The sequence below is a fragment of the Danio rerio genome, chromosome 17 (assembly GCF_052040795.2).
Source record: "Danio rerio strain M-AB ecotype USA chromosome 17, GRCz13ab, whole genome shotgun sequence".
Lineage (NCBI taxonomy): Eukaryota > Metazoa > Chordata > Actinopteri > Cypriniformes > Danionidae > Danio > Danio rerio.
In genome coordinates, this window is record NC_141037.1 from 20,552,134 (window position 1) to 20,564,581 (window position 12,448).

Consider the following 12,448-nt stretch of genomic DNA (forward strand, 5'->3'; position numbering starts at 1 on the left):
AAGAACCTCATTAATGCAGCAGATCTGATAAACTGCAGCTCGCGTCTCAGATGCATTTTCACTCACTTTTCACTGCCGCCATCTTGTGGTCAAGATATGTAATTGCCATTAGTTTATTTATGTTTTTTTATTTTTATGGTTCGGGAGGAGCACGCGCATCATTGACAAGAACAGATTCATAACAGCCAATCACATTATTATCGAATGAGAACATAAGTAGCCTCTATAAATGATCAATGTCCTACCTCAATTTCCTCTCGTCTTTCAGCATCCCTCTGGGTTCCGCAATTTACACCTTCAAACAGAGCTCAGAGCTTTTTTTCCTGGACAGCACGACTAATACTGCATAAGCTTAATTATGTAAATGATCTATAAGTGCGAACTCGAGAAACGTTTTTGAAAAGATTATGAGATCAACTGCAGGTAAATTGGAAACAACCTTTATGTTACAGAACATTATGCACTTTTTTCTAGCTAATTTACCTTATCCGTTTGTATGAGGTAAATGTAGGCTAAGTCAGATGACACGTTATTTACAGCCTATTTTATTTCTCTCAGATATAAATAAAGTCTATGAGTCTCTCTGCGGTTACAATATTAAGCAGTATTTTTTAATTTGTTTATTTGTTTTTTTTTTAACAACGACAATAGCCAGCACTTGACAATGTTATACAAAGATGCCGCACATAGCATGAAGCTAATTTGCAGCCCCCGCCTGGTTAGGCTTTACGTATAAATAAATTAATTAATGAATGGATCATTGAATAAATGAAATGAATGAATAAATGAACGAAACATGATAATATAACAAACATGATTATTAGTATACATGACATGAGTCACAAATCTGCATACTAACAAAACTTTATCAACCTGAATGATACATACTTAACGTTCACATTACAGCATATGATCAGTGGTGGAACGTGTACTGAGAAAAAATCATCCTCAAGTAAAAGTACCATTACTTGCCTAAAAATGTAGTTCAAGTAGTAAAAGTTGTAGATTACTCGAATCATGAGTGAAAGTTAGCCATTTTAAAAGTACTCAAGAGTGGTAATACGCTGCAAACAAAGCTGATGCATTTAAATGTAATTTGTGGATGTGTGTAAACATAACAATCTGTAGTGCATTTAGTGATTGGCCAGCAGGCACACAACTTCATAAGATGTTAATACTAGGTTAGATTTAGGTTGTGATGTCAGATGACCAAAATTCAATGTCTAGCCAGCATCTAAGGACACTGTTATTTTGATGCCCAATAACAACACCAAATGACGTTGATATTTGGTTGCTTTTAGGTTGTTAGAAAGTGACAAAAATCCATTGTCAAGCTAACATCTTAAACCAACGTCATATTGACGTCAAATACTGATATTTATTCATCAGGTCTATGGCAACCAAAATCCAACATTTAATAAACATCAATTCCACTCAAAGTCAAGCTGTTACATCATTGGATATTAATATTTGGTTACTTTTAGGTTAAACACTAACGTCGTCTGCCTGACGTTGGGTTTTGATGTCAACACGAGTTTCATTTACAAACAAAATGCAACATCCCCATGACGTTGGTGTGCAACATCAAGCTGATGTCATGTTGTAAAAGTACCAAATACTGCACTAAAAATTGTACTCAAGGGAAAGTAAAAGTACACATTTTTAAAACAACTTAGTTAATAACAATTCCTGAGAAAAACTACTCAATTACAGTCATTTGAGTATTTATAATTTGTTACTTTACACCACTGCATACGATAAACAATTTGTCAGTATAATTTGTTTTAACAATTTTTTTCCCCTACAGTAAGCTGATATCAGATCTGTTCAGACGCCCTCTGTGCAGTCAGGTAGGCCTGCAAAACCTATTCCAATTAAAATTGCAAATTGCCATAATTAAAAAACTGAAAGCTCATACAAGTATTATGTCAAAAGTATTTGAGCAAGCTACCCCTTAAAATAAGGAACTATGGTTTTATGGTCACATTTCCTATGCCACATTTATAGTTTTAGGTCACAAATTCATTCATTTTCCTTTGGCTTAGTCCCTTATATATCAGGGGTTGCCACAATGAAATGAAGCTTCCAGCCTCAACCCAGAACTGGGAAACACCTATACACTCTCACATTGGTACACACTTATAAACTACGTCCAATTTAGTTCATCCAATTCACTTATAGCGCTTGTCTTTAGACCGTAGGGGAAAGTGGAGCACTCGGAAAAAACCCACACCAACATGGGGAGAACATGCAAACCCCACAGAAAAAAATGCCAACTGGCCCAGCTTGGATTCGAACCAGTCACCTTCTTGCTGTGAGGCAACAGTGCTAGCCACTGTGCCACCATTTAGGTCACATATAGATTTGATAAACACACGTGTGCGCGCGCACACACACACACACACACACACACACACTCCATAGGTGTAATGGTTTTTGTGGGGACTTTACATACTGTAGGTGTAATGGTTTTAAACTGTATAAACTGTATTTTCTATCTCCCTACACAACCCTTACAGGAAATTTGTGAATTATTACTTTCTCGAAGAAGAAAATAAATAATTATGATAATAATAAAATTAATAAATTCTAAAACATTTATAAACCTTCTAAAAAATGGAGACATGGGAAATGTCCTCATATAAGCAACATAGGCTCATTCTGAAAACGTAGCCCTATCCGCTTGTTAAGTGGTGACGTGTTTGTGACGTATGTATACTGTTTCCGGGTCCAAGCCGCCATTCATTTGAGTGGAAAAATCATTTGTTTATGATCGCGTTTTATTACTATCATACATTAAAGTAAATTTTACATAAAGTCATAGTGTACACAACAATCTCTGGGCTTGCTGCATAACAAATACCAAAATTTTAGAAATTTATAAAACAATGAATCACTTTCTGGCCATCGGATATTAGGCATGGACATATATATTGCGATCGTGACTTTCAAAAGTATTAAATCGATTTGTAAATGTTTATTATTACCATTTCATGAGTCTCCCCATTCAGTTGAATAGAGCGCTTGGACCCGGAAGCCGCTCCGCGTGACGTCACACTTAACAAGCGGATATACGTTTCTGGAGACCAAGATAATATAGCCAGAGGTATGTATGGCTGCATTTCACTTTTAAAATAAACGCTATGGGGCGGTATGATGCCGATCCTTTTTGTGCTTTCCAGCTGAACGCTTACCTCCGTAAGGACAGCTTTCCTATTGTAACCAGTTTGTTTCGTTAGCTCGCCATGTACATCGGCGGACTTGAGACACAGAAAGGAATTGACCACAGCGACGGGGTTCGATTCCAGATAAAATCGGTTCCAGAAAGCGGGTAAGACATTGCTTTTGAAAATTGTTGGTTGGGTTTAGGGGAGTGGGTGTACAGGTCAATCAATAAAATTGGTTGGGTTTAGGGAAGAAGGAGGGTGGGTCAGTCGATCAGTCAGTCAGTCATTTAGTCAGTCAGTCAAACAGTCAGACAACAACGGCCTCTGGTTTATTTATGCGAGCACAGCAGGCGCAAATGGCACTTGCGAGAGAAATTTGAGATCTCAAAAAGCTTACACAGTGTCTTCTTGTTGATTCGCAAAAACAAAAACTGCAAAAAAAATAGCTCCTGGAACGGTTTCCAGAAATGTATATAGAGGTACATTTTCAAAATGAGCCTGGGTTGCATATAAGTCACCATCTCCTTGTAATACCTGTCATACCCATGTCATTATGCAAATGTATGTCCTTATATGTCACCAAAACAAACCCACACACACATAACCCCAATTTGTTCTGGCTATTTTCATGAAATATTAATTAAACGTATATCATATTTATTTAAAATATTAGTTTAAGCCCATGTATATATGGCTGTGAATGGCTATGACAAGTGATTGAATAATATCTTTAGACTGTTTGTATTACCCGCAGCTGCGTCTATTATTCCAAGAGGGGGAAAATATGAGTTAATATCTGTCATTTGAGTGTAAAGACCATGGATTACTTTTAGTTTGCTGAGTGCCTGCTGACAGAGTTAGCTTCAGGGTGTACCTGAACTCTGAGAAACAGACAGATTTGATTATGACTTAATTTGCATGTTCTCTGGTCCGGCCCCTTCTTACGTTTCAGTGGAGAAAATATGGGGACCACAAGGGAAATCCAGCATTTCTCTGAGTCAGTGGACTATGAAAACCACAAGGCTACTTGTTTCCAAAATGGAGATCCCATCTAACATTAGGCCGTGTGACTGGGCCGCGTCCCATCTGTTACTAAGCATATAGCGATTGATGAATAAAGAAACAGGTCATGTTTGTTTTGTATATCAAGTATAGCTGCTAAAATAAATAAAACAGAATATAGGCCCCTTTTTACATCTGTTTTACATACAATTGAACCTAAAGACTACAAAGTGAGTAATTTGGTGGAGATTCTTGGCCAAATGGCTTTGCTGCTTGCCGCAGAGCTCATGAAGTATCTGATTTCTAATAAGCTTTTTTTTTCTCCAGGTCAATTGTATATGTGAGTTTTCATTTAGAATATATATATATATATATATATATATATCAGCAGCTCCAAAGCTCCTTGGCCACACCTTCCCTCTCTCTGTTTATTTAAATACGCTTTTATGAGAGCTCAGTCCTTCTGTGTCTCCCAAAGACCGTGACCCTTTGACCTGCATTTGTGCATTGCAGTGCCATTTTTAATATCCTGACTGCTGATCACAGCTGAAGGCCGGCCTGCCCCGTGTGACGTGCGCTGGTTCATGTCATAATTTATTACACGCTATTTTTCTTACACAGCCAAGTTTACAGCAGCTGCCAGAGTGGTAACTGGCAAAGCTTAAGAGTACTATCTAGAGGATTGTTTTGCATATATTACAGGGTTAAGTGCAAACCAATCTGGTTTATACAAACACAGCAATCCAAACAACGAATACATTGAAGCTGATGAGTACCACACCACTCGGGCCGTCTCTCTCGCTCACAGATTGTTTGAGGCTGATTAGTTGTATAAAACACAGAGCTAACTTTGATTACATTACATATCGTTGTGTGTGGACGATTCGTGCGCTGCAGATAGACAGAGAGAGTCCTGGGGAAATGCTGCGAGACACAGGGTCAGTTCAGCAATATGTGTTTGATTGCATTTAGCTAGAGGGGAAACAATAGCTTAGCAATCTATGTGCCTTTTCTTTTCATTAGGTTCATGTCATGAATATCCCCTATATGTGCAACTAAATAGTTAGCGTATATCCTAACATGCGAGTTCTTCCATGTCACATGTTTGGAATTTGTTATGGGTAAAATAGTTCAGAGGGGTTCAGAATACAATCTCAAAAGTCGGAATGAAATTGTCTTGGCGTTTTAAATGGAACACCTCCGTATGTCACTGAAAATAATCTTCCATATGCTCCTATATCCTCCAGTGGACAATGAAAGGGGAAGTATTTGTGGTTAAAGGCGCGCTCGAAGTGAGAGCACCAGATAGCCTTTGGATGCAGAGCTCTACGGTCTGCGCTGATTTCCCACAAACCCGTCAGCTAAAGTTACAGATGCAAAAGACAGAATCCAACTTGTATCATGTGTGTTTTCACTCAGATCCGCCATTTGGTCAGAGTATCTGTTAATCCCACAAGCTGTACCCTCTCTTGTTACTGCTGCAGTGAAATATGTGCGCTCTCGTTCGACAGTGTACAACAGGGCTAAAAGCTCCCTCGGGGAAAAAAACGCTTTAGCTTTTATTTTCACACACAACACCAAATAAAAACAAATGTTTCGTGCTGTTATTTTGTATTGAAAGTAAAATCTTAATGGGACACCACTTTCACCTTTTTGTAAGCATGCACTGTAAAATTATGATGCGTGGGATTACAGAAAAAATGGATATAATTAAATAATGAATTTATATTTATTATAATTACTAGAAATTATTCAATTACTAAAAAAACTGATTGTTATATTTGACAATGCCTGAAAACATCCAACTCGATCTAACAGTTTTTTTTATTGTAGGTATGATGACAATGTAATAATTATTAAATATAATTTAAATATATCTATATTTTTTCTTCTTTTTTTAAATATATCCCAAATGATGTTTAACAGAGCAAAGAAAATTTTACAGCATATTTGATAACATTTTTTCATCTGGAAAAAGTCTTAATTGTTTTATTTCGGCTAGAATAAAAGTAGTTATTAATTTTTTAAACACCATTTTAAGGACAAAATAATTAGCCCCTTTAAGCTAATTTTTTCCTACTGTCCACAGAACAAAACTATCGTTATACAAAAACTTTCCTAATTACCCTAACCTGCCTAGTTAACCTAATTAACCTAGTTAATAGTTAATAGTTAATCTAGTCTAATATTATTTACTGTCATAACAAAGATAAAATAAATCAATTATTAGAAATTAGTTATTAAAACTATTATGTTTACAAATGTGTTGGGAAAAATCTTCTCTCTGTTAAACAGGAATTGGGGAAAAAATAAAAAGACGGTCTAATATTTCAGGGGGCTAATAATTCTGACTTTAACTGTATACAATTAGTTAAATCTGACAGTGCTTAAACCTATTTGACCCAATCACAATAAATAAATAAATTCGCTTCAACGAAAATGTGCTGCATTTAGATTAGTTTGATTTGTTCATATATCTATATGATTTTTGATAAAATGTTTTTTGAAAAGTTATTTTTAGACATAAAGGTTTGTATGAATGTATAACTGCCCATTGCCTATAAGAAGAAAAAAAATAGATTGTGTGATGTTTTGGATTCATTGGCCATCAATTTTCAATGAGTTATTGATTAAGTTTTGAGACACTCAAAGTGCTTTTGACTTTTGTAATCCTATTTCACAAACTTAACAGTTTTGACTAAAATAGGCCAGGTGCTATACCAATTTTAGCACATATTAAATATGACGTTGTTTCTTATATTATTCACAGTTGTGCGGAAAATTTGCTCATATTGACAGTTTCAAACACATCAGAAATTAATTTGTGAAATATACCTGTACTGGCCATTTAGCTCAAAGATGTTACATTTTTATTGACCAAAATCAGAAAAATACCTGTGCTCTTAGAAAATATTTAGCACAAGGAGTAGCAAAATATGTACTTCATTTAAAGATGTACTTAAATAAGTGACCCTGGACCACAAAACCAGCTTTATGCGTGGGAATTAAAAATATAGATTTTATTTTATAATAATCATTTAAATATTACATGAATATAGATTTCATTCCATAAATATATCAAAATATATTTTTTTGATTACTATTGCATTGCAATTAATTTAGACAAATTTAAAGGTGATTTTCTCAATATTTAGATTTTGTTTTGAACCCTCGGATTCCGGATAATCAAATAGTTTGAGCCAAATATTGTCCTGTCCTTACACACCATACATCAAAGCAAAGCTAATTGATGCACTCAAATTATATTAATAATCAATAATAATTTAATTGATACTTTACCTGTAAACCTGAAGCTCCAGATGTTTACCTTAATTCACGAAAATATGAATAATACAGGCGACACAGTGGCGCAGTAGGTAGTGCTGTCGCCTCACAGCAAGAAGGTTGCTGATTCGAGCCTCAGCTGGGTCAGTTGGTGTTTCTTTGTGAAGTTTGCATGTTCTCCCTGTGTTCGTGTGGGTTTCCTCCTGGTGCTCCGGTTTCCCACACAGTCCAAAGACATGCAGTACAGGTGAATTGGGTAGGCTAAATTGTCTGTAGTCTATGAGTGTGAATGAGTGTGCATGGATGTTTCGCAGAGATGGGTTGCAGCTGGAAGGGCATCCGCTGCATAAAACAAAAGCTGGATAAGATAGTAAGATAATAAGATAACATAAGCTGGATAAGATAAAACATAAGCTGGTAGTCCATTCTGCTGTGGTGAACCCAGATTAATAAAGGGATAAAGCCAAAAAGGAAATGAATGAATGAATGATACAAGTGCTCTTATAAAATATTTTAAAACATGGTTATAAGGTTATTACTACATTCAACTGAACAGTGAGTATTTTAAATATGTATCTAAATATGTGATAAGTGTGATTTCACCAAGTACATATCCCATGCAAAGCCTACAATGACATATTGGAGACCTATAAATGCTTCTGGTCTTTACTGTACCTTTAACTGATTTGTTAAATAAAACATATTCATCAGGTTTGTCATTCGATAGTATTTTAAATCAGAATAAAAATCTCTTCCATGCGTGGGTGGGTGTCACAAGACAAACCCACTATTCCGTTTGCTTAGTTCAGGTGGGAATTAAAATATGCTATTAATTTTGGTCCCGAGAATAATACAGCACACTGAGATTGGTTGTGTGCCAGGGGTCCACACTCTCTCTCTGCGCGGGAACAGACGGCTCTCTCACGGCCGACATCTGCGCGGCTGGCCGCTTTGTCATGTTGTTGGCGCAGCGCTGTCACTCTGAGAGAAACAGCGTGACCATGTTGATTAGGGTAACCTTTTGGGCAGAGAGTGGAAATATGCTGTCAGCTCATTACAAAAATACATAAGCTCTCACATTCAATTACTCACTTAGCAACGGAAGATTAGTTCGCGGGAGCTTGTTGGCAGCTCCCGCGAACTAATCTTCCGTTGCTAAGTGAGTAATTGAATGTGAGTTGCCTTCGCGGGGTCAGGAGAGTGAGGCTGTAATCAGAGCAGTTTGAGTACCGCTGCTGTATCGCTTTCTCTTTCGCTCCCTCTGTCGGATTCTCCTGCAAGCCTATAGCTGCTCTCCTGACCCTACCTCTCCAGTCAAACCAAAACGCCGCTAAATATTTACTCTGCTGCACGTCTTTTTTCCCTTTTGGGTCTTAAGTGAATTTCATAGTTCATAAAACATCACACGGGTTCTTTAATGAGAGCTTCCCGCTCATGCTATAACACGGGGCCCTCGCGAGCCTCATGTGTGTTATATTTAGGGTAAGTGCAAACCCACCGCTCGGAATCCCACCCAGAAAAACACAGTTAAACGCGACTGCAGATTCGATGATTGATTATAGTGTTTGACCAAACTTTACGTGTGAAAAATTAGGAAAGCACGAATTCAAGGATGAAAAGTTTACCCGTGCTAAAGCTGGTCATGTGACGCTGTGCCGACAAACAAGCTACATAGATTTTAAGTTAACTTAAGTGTGTCCTTACAAACATTAGCCTAGTTTATTCAAATGTAGGCTGTTAGTTGACTTGTTTTAAACTAAAACAAGAACATTTAATTTGATCCTATCATTGGCTACTTTAAAGACTACAACTCAGCATGCTTGATTTAAATAGGCCTATTGACAGAAAATCAAAGTATATTTGGTCTATACTCAATGTTTTATGTAAGATTACTTCACGTCTTCCGAGAATGCTTTTCTTAAGGTTTTTGTACTGTTAAGTAAGTGATATAAAGACTTCAAAAAAAAAAAAAAAAACTCTTAAGTGCTGTCTAAAATTTACATTGAAAATGAACCTTTTTTTCTTATCCTCCTTTGTTTATGTAGAGGTTTTTCACTTTAAAGACCTGGAAAAGGACTAATTCTTTGCCCTAAAAGTGAAATTACTGAACATACACACAGGAGACTGATAAAAATGCTAACTTTAGAGAACAATTTCAGACAACATTTAGAGGTTTTTGCATCTAAACTCTTCATGTATATATAGTTGCAATCAGAATTATGAAAAAAAGAACAACCTGAATTATTAGCCTCCCTGTGTTTTTTCCCCCAATTTCTGTTTAACAAAGAGTAGATTTTTTAACTGATTTATTCTATCTTTGCAATGATGATAGTAAATAATACTTTACTAGATATTTTTAAAGACATTTCTATACAGCTTAAAATGTTACTTAAAGGCTTAACTAGGTTAACTAGGCAGGATGGGGTAATTAGGCAAGTTATTGTATAATGATGGTTTGTTCTGTAGTATATATATATATATATATATATATATATATATATATATATATATATATATATATATATATATATATATATATATAGCCTAAAGGGGCTAATAATTTTGACCTTGAAATATTTTTGTTTTTTTTTTATGTAAAATTGCTTTTATTCTAGCCAAAATAATACAAATAAGACTTTCTCCAGAAGAAAAAATAATAATATCTGACATACTGTGAAAATGTTCTTGCTCTGTTAAACATAATTTGGGAAATATTTTTAAAAAGTAAAAAAATTCAAAGGGGGTTTAATAATTGTGAATTCAACTAACTGTTCGAAAGTAGTTTATAATTTAATTAAATAATTTATTCCAGTGATTTTAAAGATGAATTTTTAGCCTCTTTACTTCAGTCTTCAGTGTCACATGATCCTTCAGAAATCATAATTATTATTATTATTGATATTATTAATGGTAAAAGTAATAAAAGCAGTAATGATTGGAGTAATCATTTCATTTAAAACTACATACAATAAGAAAGCAGTTATAAACAAAATTTATAAATATTATTACATTAATATTATTATTTATTTTTAAACTTAATAAATGCCGCCTCAATGAGCAGAATAATTTTCTGGTAAAAAAACTGGTATACTGGTCAAAAGTTTGGGGTCAGTGTTTTATATATTTATTTATTTTTTAAACAAATTTATTCTGTTCATCAATGCGGCAAAACTTTTGACCGGTATATATTATGTTTATAGCAACAAATTCATTTAGAGCAAATAAAACACCCATGGAACAGAACGGGGAAAATTGCTTAAATGTAATTAAAGTACTGTGAAAGGTTTTTACAAATAGAAAAACAAATAGAAAAATAGAATCGTATAGGGTTACTGGTGCAAAGATAAGTATGAGTTAACTTAAAATAAATTACAAGATTACAAAACCAAGAGTTTATTTTAAAGTGTACTTTCATAAACTAAAAAGTTTATATACATTTATTAAATCATCAGTGAATGTAAACTTGTTAGTACAAATAAAACACTTCAAGAAATCAAGGTTTACTAATCACCCAAACAGTAAATTAATAATTAATGACTGTATAATTTAACATAACTAGTTTGTTTATGCTTAATTTCTGATCTGAAAACATTTAATGTTTAAAATTTAAGAATTTACTTTTATTGAAGTTTTTTAATAACATGTCATATTGTCTGGACTGGTCTTGTAAACAATGGCAGGAAATTAGGTAATGAGCTGCCAGTATTTTTTTTTTTTTCTGATATTGTGCATTTTTATTTCCAGTAGAATGGGGTATAGGCACACAGGCTTTTACTTTTAGTCAGCCAGCCACAGGGCTTCAGTTTAATTGTCGTCCCATACAAAATCACTAAGCTTAAGATCTGATTTCCTTAAGCACTGCATTAAAATCTATTGTTCTGCGACATGTCTTTAAAATATGGAAGTTAATTTTACCCAAGTATTTTCAATGGAATTTCTGCACTATAGGCTGCGGCTAATGACGGCACCTGCACTGTCTATTTTTACTCTTTAACAAACAAATGGATGCTTAAGTCTATTTAACTGATTATATTTGAACTACATTACAACATTGATGCTGTAAAAGGAACCTTGTGAAATTAAAAATAGTCAGAAAAGCTTTCACCGGACGTTCATCACTGGCTGAAAAACACTAGATGTGCGTATAGCCTATTTAATATTTCAAACTAGCAAAATATCAATAAAAGTCACTTGTTAAACTGTGGAGTCACATTTTCATTATCAAGTTGTAAAAGCAGAGATCAAGGTCCCATAATGCAATTCGAAAGCATAAATAAACAGAGAAAACCTGTGAATCACAAGCTACTTGCAATTCTTAAGCAGATATTTTGCATTGTACTTATTCTGGAGTGTACTTATGTTTTTGTAAGAGTGAGCAGTGCTTTGTAATCTTCACTAGGCAATGGACATTTTTGGATGCAAAATTTAACAGATTTGTCTTGTGACCACATCTTCACACTCCTGCAGGTCTGTCAGACATGATTCATTTGTGCATATGCATGTAAATATGAATATATAAGATATTTGTTGATAATGAGGAGAAGAAAAAAAAGATTAAATAAAGTGAGCACTAAAAAATCAGTGGATGTGAGATTGGAAACCCTTTCTGGGCCATGAATCAAGCCGAGGGCCTGGCGTGAGATGCTCGCCACCCACCACTACTCTTGCTGCTCCCAGACCTCCTTTTTCGAATACGGATCAAATCTGTTAATGCCTGACATTGGCTGTAAACCAGCTGTCCATCAGCGGCCACGGGGCAGATTTGTTATGACTGAAGGGATTCTGGGTAAGGCTGCCAAAAGAGGTCTATCCCTGTCTCGTGGCGCTGGTGCTTTGATTGCATGTTTAACCTAAGATATGTTTTGTGGAAAGTACGGTGCATGGTGGATATCGTCTGTCAGGGAATTAATTGGGGAAAATAGCAGGAGTTGGTGGGGGGAGGTAGAGCAGACACTATCTCTGCCTTCTGCATGGTGTTTTGTTTCATTGCACTG

At 35.2% G+C, this 12,448-nt stretch overlaps 1 protein-coding gene and 1 long non-coding RNA gene across 7 annotated transcripts in view; one reads left to right on the plus strand and one right to left on the minus strand.

The window, feature by feature from the left end:
• gsc (goosecoid) overlaps nucleotides 1-12,448 on the minus strand; it is an 87,189-nt gene that overhangs the window by 16,261 nt on the left and 58,480 nt on the right. The window lies entirely within an intron of this gene.
• The window catches only part of LOC141378552 (uncharacterized), a 109,672-nt gene continuing 97,315 nt past the window's right edge, over nucleotides 92-12,448 (plus strand). Inside the window, exons 1-4 of the long non-coding RNA XR_015513309.1 lie at nucleotides 92-423; nucleotides 1,808-1,850; nucleotides 3,012-3,106; nucleotides 3,240-3,331. This is a non-coding gene — a long non-coding RNA (uncharacterized LOC141378552). The remainder of the gene's footprint in view (nucleotides 424-1,807; nucleotides 1,851-3,011; nucleotides 3,107-3,239; nucleotides 3,332-12,448) is intronic.